Genomic DNA, 8,802 nt, shown 5'->3' with positions numbered 1-8,802 from the left:
TTTTAATTTTCATAAGTATTTAAGATGTTGTATTTGCAAATAACATTAATTTAATAATGGGGTGATGCACTGCTAAAAGGAATGTTTTATGTTGTGAAATCCAGGAGAAAACATGATTTAATGAATGTTTTGATTTTGATTCTTTGTGTAAGATAATCTTGATCTTGACAGTTTATAAAGCATTTGGGGGGTATACATTTGAGAAGTTATTATTTTGATACTAGATTCTTTCCCAGACTTTAGTTTGGGGGCTAGCTCAAACTAATAAAATCTATGAGATCAGTGACCAGTTACTCTATGCAATTTGATAAGTAAACTTAAAATGAATATGGAAATTCCAAAAGCAACTCTATGATAAAGCTGTTTTGTAAGAACTGAACTAACTCTAAAGCAATCTGTAGTCTCAAGTCTTTCTCTAGCTGGGACTGAACTGAGCTCTGTAATTTTGCAGTTTCTACCCAGTAAACTTCTAATAAGCAAGGAAGCATCTTTATCAGCAACACTAGGAATTAAGTCAGAAAGCATATTTTAAAAGCCAGATGAAATGAAAGAATGTCTGTGTGTTTATACAAATAGTACGAATTAACATGCCCAGATTGTAGCATCTTTGTTAGGTAGCTTTACTATCAAATAGGAATTTCTAAGTACATTGTGTTGAAGAATTTTTTCCCCCAAATGTATAAACCTTTGCTATAGAACTTACACATGAAAGACTATAGGTTGAATACTGTCATTTTTTTCTCAACTCGGGAGTAGCCATCATGCAGTTGTTTCCCCCCAGTTTGAGAGTCACTTCTCATTAAGTTTGTTTTCTTTAGTTTGTGGAGGTATTTCTGACACCAGCATTCTATCTTCTGATTATGACCTGCTTCAAAACAAACAGTTTGCATACAATCAAACATGGCATTACTTTGATGATGGAAGTATGGATGTCAAAAATGCAGATTTTAAGTAGATGAACATGAAGTGGATCTGGGTTGATCATGTTCCAGGCTTAGCCAAATCTTCTGTTAGACAAAGTCTAATGAAGGCAGAGGAAATGAATATATATCATCAGATAATTAACTTCTAATTGCATATATATTGATCAGACCTAGTATTTAGTATTTGCCTAGAAAGCATTCTGAAGAGATTCTGCTACAATGACTGAGGAGCACTGATTTGGTTAGTGCTGCCATTTGCAAGAAAATAGCTTCAACGCTAAAGATAAGCCTTCTAAATTTTTATAACTAATATTTTAAGAAACTTGACTATACTTACTAAAGAAATATTTTCCTTTGTGTTAAATGTGGAAGCTTAGTCATTTGAGCCAAAAAAATTAACTTTTTTAAAGTGGTTAATTCCAACTCTTTTTTTAAGAAAAGAAATGTATAGGAGAGTCAACTAAGAAAACTCCAAGCGATAAATGTTCATGAAATTTGCTAAAGAATTGATTCAATTACATGTTAAAAATTTCAGTATTTTTTATTTTGAGTTTTCCAGGGGTGAAAGGAAGGCAACAGTTTTGAGACTGCTGAATTGGAAATTTAAAGAAGATAATGAGAAACAATTACAAGTTTTAAAAGTTGCAGTGTGAATATAAATTTTTATTAACCCCTTTCTTTTCAAGTGTTAGGTAGAAAAAGATTTAAATAAGACATTTCAGATTTTTAGTTGAGTGTGAAAAAAATTTAACCTAATTCCAAAACTTTTTTGAGATCAAGGGATAAAGGTGCAATGAGTATATGAAGACTCAAAACTCAACTGTATTTTCTTTAATATCAGTGGGAACTTTGCTTTCACTGTTCTCTGCGTTAGCACATTTCTGCGTCCTGAGATTTCTGACCAAACTGAGGAACACTGTTGTAGGTTTGTTTGTTTGGATTATATGTCTGTGTTTTTCTTGTTGAAATTTATAAATGTGGATTATTTTGGTATTTAACGTATAAGCTAACATCTTGTTAACTTCTATACAGTTATACCAAAGTGTTTTTTGAAGATAAATCATGACAAGATTCTCCCCTGCCTCATGTTTTGAATACATAGAATCACTTATAGATTTGAATTTTTTTTAATCTTTCCTTTTCCAACCTGTACTGTGTCTCAAAACCTATTTGGAGGAAGTGCTATCAAGAAGTGAACTTACCAAACTGTAAATACTGTGAAAAGAGACAAAAGAAGCAAAAGGCCAATAAAATTGATGTTTTTTGAACAACTGAAGTTTCTTGAAATGTGAAAGACTATATATCACTCTGTTCCACGTGCCAGGTGAATGTTTTGTGCATGGTTATATGTTGTGTTAGTTTGTAATGCCTGTCACATGATTGGTGCAGACCTAGGCCTGAATATGTGAACGAACATATATTCAGGTTATATTGTTAGATTTTTTCCCATGCATTTGAAATTATTCCCTTTCTATTTCCGTGTTTTCTTTCGTCTTTATATTCATCTGTGGCTAAGATCATTTTCCTTTTTGAATGAAATATCTTAGCTTTTTACCCTCCCAGTTTGTTCTAGACCTGACTTCTAGACCAGCTTTTCTCACAATGTAGCAACTTTCCTTAACAATGTAACAAATGTATCTGTCCATTCTTCATTATTTTAACTAAGAGGAGTCCATTTGCCTAATACCTATATTTTTTTCAAAATTTTTAAGTGTTTATTCGTTTTTGAAGAGAGAACATGAGTGGGGTAGGGGCAGAAAGAGGGAAAGACCAAATCTGAAGCAAGCTCCGGGGTCTGAGGAGATCATGACCTGAGCTGAAGTTGGATGCTTCACCCACTGAGCCACCCAGGCTGCCCTGCCTGATACCTATTTCAACCTTTTTTAACGTTCCTTCCCTCACTTTCAGCCCTCGCATCGAAGAGTGGCTGACTGGTGTGTACCCTGCTGTAACACCCACCATGACATTACTAATCTGCTTGACAGATTTGTTGTAAATTGCTTTACTCATTATCCCAACTTTCTACACATATTCTCACCTTTGTGCATGTTATTTACCATACTTGAAACATTTAGTTTTCTTTCATTCTGGTTATGTAAAGCTTATTCTACCATTTCTTTAAAACTCTGACTTGGGGCGTCTGGGTGGCTCAGTTGGTTAAGTGTCCGACTTCTGCTCAGGTCATGATCTCATGGTTCGTGGGTTCAAATTCTGCGTCAGGTTCTGTGCTGACAGCTCAGAGCCTGGAGCCTGTTTCAGATTCTGTGTCTCCTCTCTCTGCCCCTCCCCTATTCATGCTCTGTCACTGCCTCAAAAATAAATGAACTATGAAGAAAAATTTAAAAAAAAAGAACACCTCTGACTGAATGTTGTATTTTCTTTTCCAAATATTCTAACATGCTTCCAGACTGGGTAGGTTGGCTTTCCATTTTCCTCCCCCATCATTTATTTAGCTATTATGTTTCTGGTTTTTGTTTTGATTATCTCTTAACCACATTGTGTCCCTAAGGGAGAAAATGTCTCAAAAGTTAGAGGATTAATTTTTATCTCCTTGATAGTACCTCTTTACATTGTATAACCAGGAATGTGTAAACTTCAAGTCGTGATTAATCATTTTAAGCGTAGTTCTCCCTATAAGAGTGTAGGCTCAAGAAAGGACAGGTCATATTTTTAATTAGGTGATATTCTGCAAATCCTTCAAATGAAGTAAATTAAATTTTTTTTGATGTTGCTGATGCTGTTTATCAAATAGGACCAACATTTTTGTACTCTAGATGGCATCTGTAAGCCTTCTAATCTCTTGAGCTCTCAAAGCTGTTTATTTTATATATTTTGCATTTTATCAGGTATACTAATTATTTTACAGATCTAGGACTATGTCTAGGAAAACTTTCAGTGGTTGGTTTTCATTGTGTTGCTTTGAGCTTGGCTTGATGGGAAACTTACCATTCTGGGTCCAATCTAGAAACAGAAGCCACATAGTGATTATAACAAGGGATGTTTAATATGAAAAAGTTGTAAAACTGTGATGAAAGAAATAAGATGAGAATTCTGTATGGTACCCCAGAGCTGAGGGAGAGTACCCAAGGAAAAGGTACTTGAGTATCTTCTCTTGGGTACATATTGGAGGTAGGGGCTTAAGATTTGGGTTCAGATCTCACTGGAGAAGGGGTAGCTGCAGCCCACTGGATGGCAGAGAAGTTTACGTACTGGTTTGGCCAGACCAGACTTGGTCTTCAGTCCCTGGGCAAATAGGAAGTCACCCTCCAGGGTTCAGGAAGACAGTAGCTAGTTGCTGGGTGTGTGGACACACAGAGGAAGGGCTCTCATGTTGGCAGGACACCTGGCACATGAGGTATTTGTGTTGGAAGGGTTGAAGGAAGGTGATTACCAGCCTGGCCCCGGCCTGTGAGTGCCAAGAACCATACATCCTGGGATTGTGCCTGGGGAAAGAGTATCACCAGATGTCTTCACACGCACCTGGTTTGCTGATGGTGCAGCTGTCAGCAGTGGGGGAGCCCCTTCAGGGTGACTTGGGAACCGAGAAACGAAATTGATAGGTTTTAGAAAGGTTTTGGTGGGAGAGAACACGGGAAATACAAAATGCCGCCTCTCTGCCCTTGCCCTCTGTTTTGTGAGGTCTTGCATAGCCTATTCAAACCAAGAACTGGGCATAGAGGCAAAGTAACAAAAATGTCAGGTCATTTAGAAAACAGGTAAAATGAGAGAAGATGGGCCAATATTCTAAAAATCTAATGAGGGACGCCTTGATGACTCGGTAAAGTGGCCGACTTTGGCTCAGGTCATGATCTCACAGTCTGTGTGTGGGGTCAAGCCCCGAGTCAGGCTCTGTGCTGACAGCTAGCTCAGGCCTGGAGCCTGCTTTGGATTCTGTCTCCTCTCTTTGACACCCCACCCCACCCCCCCGCTCTGTGTCTCTCTCAAAAATAAATGTTAAAAAACAAAAAACAAAAGCAACCACGTCTGAGATGTACCTCCTTTTAAAATTCCCAGTGGCTTCCCATCTCAAAAATAAATGTGAAGCTTCGACTATAGCCTCAGAACTCTTATATGGTCTCTCCGTCCCCAAAGCCAGAACATTTCCCACCACTGGATTTGCTCTCTGATTCAGTCACACTGGTCTTGTTCTGAAATAACTACAAATACGCTTCTGTCTCCAGGCTGTTGGACTTTATCCTCCATCTGTGTGATCTTTTCTCAAATACTGGATGATTGTCTCCCTCAGGCATCTGGTGAAGCAGAGAGGCCTACCCTAACCCCCACCACCCCCTACGCCATTATTTTTTCTCCCCTTTACTCTTTCTAAAGTCGAGGGCAGAAGGCTTTCTTTTATTCACTATTTTCTTCCCAACAACCAGAATTGTGCCTAGCATTAAAGCGGTACCTAAACACTTGTTCTCTGAATGATGAGGCTGAGAAAATGGCCTGGGGGCCCATCTAAAGACCCTTGGGACACTCAGCTAAGACTTTTGGATTTTATCCTGCAGGCAAAGGGAAGGGAACCACTTTTTTGATGCAGCTTAAAGTGAATGTTAATGTTTTGTGTTAGTCCCTACCTTGATTTGTGGTTGCCGTCAAATTGAACTTTTTTCCAGAAACTAAAAGAAAATATTTTCCTTCTTTCAAGTAGTCCTTATGACCTAATACCATGGCATAAATGCATTATGTTAGCGATTTTTTTAGGTAGTAAAATTAGAATGCAGGTTTTATTTAGTTGTTTTTTTAAACATTCTTTTTTCCCCTAAGTTTATTTATCTTACAGAGAGAGCAAGCAGGGGAGGGGTGGAGAGGGAGAGGGAGAGGGGGGTCAAACTCACGAACTATGAAATCATGACCTAAGGCAAAACCAAGAGTTGGACACACAACTGACCGAGCCACCCAGGAGCCCACAAGTTTTGTTCAGCTACTTTTACTGAGTTGCCTATGATATTTTAGTGTAAAATAAGTTCTCAGAATATAGGATTTATTTATTTATAATAATGTTTAGAAGGCTATTGATTTGTATTAGTTTGCAATAGTAGATGCTGTTTCATTTACTGAATAATTGGGTTTTGGATGAGAGTGTAAGACCACAGAAATGAGCACAGAGAAGTCTCCTGGAGGGGGATTCAGAAGCTCTGAGGACCGTTACGGTGAATAACGTGGCTCACCCAGGGCCGGAAGGAACATGATCGTGCCCCCGACAAACTAATAATTCATCCCTTCAAATAACCTAAATCTTCACAATTTTGGGAGAGACTTAGGGGAAATGTGAACAATTTTATTCATAAACAGATTTACAAACAGATTTACATCATTGCAAATTAAAGCATAATTGACATGCTATTAAAATGAGGAAAGAGGAGCAAGTGTTTCCCAAATTTCTGCTGTAGTTCTTGGTTTTGTGTGTGTGAGCATGTAGCTTTAAGTCAGATTCCTTAGGACAGTTTTTTTTTTTTTTTTTTTAGTGTTTATTTTTGAGAGAGAGAGACACAGAGCATGATTGGGGGAGTGGCCGGGGTGGGGGAAACACAGAATCCAAAGCAGGCTCCAGGCTCTGAGCTGTCAGCACAGAGCCTGAAGCAGGGCTCAAACCACGAACTGCTAGATTATGACTTGAGCTGAAGTTGGATGCTAAACCGACTGAGCCATCCAGGTGCCCATCTTAGGACAGTTAAAAATTTAAAGGTCATATTTCCTCTCTCCCCTATTGTATTAGCTGGGGTGCCTTGGACAAGTTGCAGCTTTAAATGAGGTAAATACTAGTAAAATTCTTATTAGCACAGTGCCTCACACCTAATAAGTGCCCAGTGTCAGACACTATTGGTAAATACGATTATTTCAGAATTTCAGGTGATCAAAATTGTTGCCATGTAACTGCCTGGGAATTGCCTGTGTGTGGATATTTTGTAGAAATAAAGATGGGTCAGTGTTAGGACTGCTTAAAAATTTTCCCCCACTAGAGGGCACTGTCTTGTTTGGCAGTAAAAAGATTAAGAAACTGGCCTATTGCCCCTAGTCTGGTTTTTGAGCTCCAACCCCTGACATTCATTCTCCAGTTAACAACTCTTAAAGATTGTGCTGGAATATGTTAAGAAATGATCTTATCTTCCCTTTCCATCCCAGGCAGGAGAAACATCTTTCTCCAGTCTGTAAATTGGATATATTCTTTAGACTCAAGACATTATGATTCAGGGGCACCTGGGTGGCTTAGTCAGTTGGGCCTCTGGTCCTTGATTTCAGCTTAGGTCATGATCTCACAGTTGGTGAGTTCAAGACCCACATCTGCACAAAGCCTCACAAACTGTGAGATCATTCTCTGTCTCTTCCTCTCTCTCATGTGTGCATGTATGCTCTCTCTCAAAATACATGAACTTAAAACAAGACATGGTGATTCAGACCCTGACTCATCTCTTCAGCATACTTCAGCCCCAGGATTGCTGTTAGACCACTAAGAGACTGGCATTCTGCCAGCGTGCTACCTTGTCACCCTCCCCAAAGTTACATAATAGAGGTGTCTTTGAGCCTCGGCACATGCTTCTGTCATTGTAAAGGGGTGGCTCTTGAAAGAAAAAATGAATGGCTTTGGATCTTCTGCAAGACAAATGGGCTTGACATCACGAACTGGGAGTAGAGGTTCAGGGAAGTATCCTTGTATTTTACTGATCCTTGAAGCCTCTTCCTCATACACATGGTGAAAGCCAGCTTAGCTAGAGACTAAACCAGTGGCCAAAGCTTCCTCAACATCTCTTCATCTCACGTCGGGGGAGAAGAGAAGAGGTGAGGTGGTGAAGGTGAAATACAAAGTTTGAAAACCTGACTTTTGGATTGACATCTGCTTAGGTTAAACTTTTCATGGGTTGGTAGAAGTTTCTGATTCCTACCTCATGACTCTGCCTACAGAGGAACTTTGCAGAGGATGGGATAATATCCATATCTTAGTCTGTATGTGACTTACCGTTTTCTCCCTGGTGTTAATCTGTGCAGTGGGATATCAGTGTGAGCAGCCCAGGTACTATCATGGCCACAAGAGGGAGCCCCCAAATATGAAAAGGTGAGCAAGATGATAAGGGACTAGGAGGAGAGTGCACATCTGCCAGCATGACTGGGATGCTAGGAATTTTCTAATGCCCAGTGGGAATAGTAGGGGTGTGGGGGGCTCCCCTGTGAGCCATCTTTGTATGGTCCTGGATTGTAAATTCCTCTTAGGAGCTGGAGTCCCTATAACTCAGTTATAGGTTCTAGAACTGTCTAGATCTCATAGCATATATTTTTCATAGCAGTCTCTATGAGCCATAGTCTCAGATTCAAATGAAAAAGTCCAAATTTAGCATTAACCTCAGAGCAGGGGCTTCTCTGGCTTCACTTGTCAAAAATGCCCCAAACCAGAGCCTTGGTTCAATAATTTGAACAATATCTCATCCAAGGACCACCCATTCTGACCTCAAATGATAAGCGCAAGGTAGGAATGCTGCGGGGGACCAGCCCACGCACCAGAGTCCAAGGGTCTCTGAGTAGGGGGTTGGTGTCGGCGAAATATCTATAAGAAAGAACACAGACAACATGAATGGTGGAAGAGACCACACTTTACTGTGAAACTTGGTGTCTTATATACCATAGGTGATTACATCATTTTCTAATGATTACACTGTTTGTTACTTCCAGAAAAATTATTTCCAAGGTAGCAAAAACAGAAAATCAAAATAGAAACGAGGTACAACACAGAAGATCAAAAAACATAATTCATCACTCAAAATACATCAGCAGGGGTTTGTTTTAAGTACATAGTGATATTATTAACCGAACCTTATGACAAGGCTATTTTTTCTTAAAGTCTTAAACAATAGTCTGTGAGTAAGGTGCCCGTAACTAGGGAGGA

This window comes from Suricata suricatta, chromosome 14 (genome assembly GCF_006229205.1).
Source record: "Suricata suricatta isolate VVHF042 chromosome 14, meerkat_22Aug2017_6uvM2_HiC, whole genome shotgun sequence".
Classification (NCBI taxonomy): Eukaryota; Metazoa; Chordata; class Mammalia; order Carnivora; family Herpestidae; genus Suricata; species Suricata suricatta.
The sequence above is the reverse complement of the archived record's forward strand: the minus strand, read 5'-3'. Positions refer to the sequence as shown.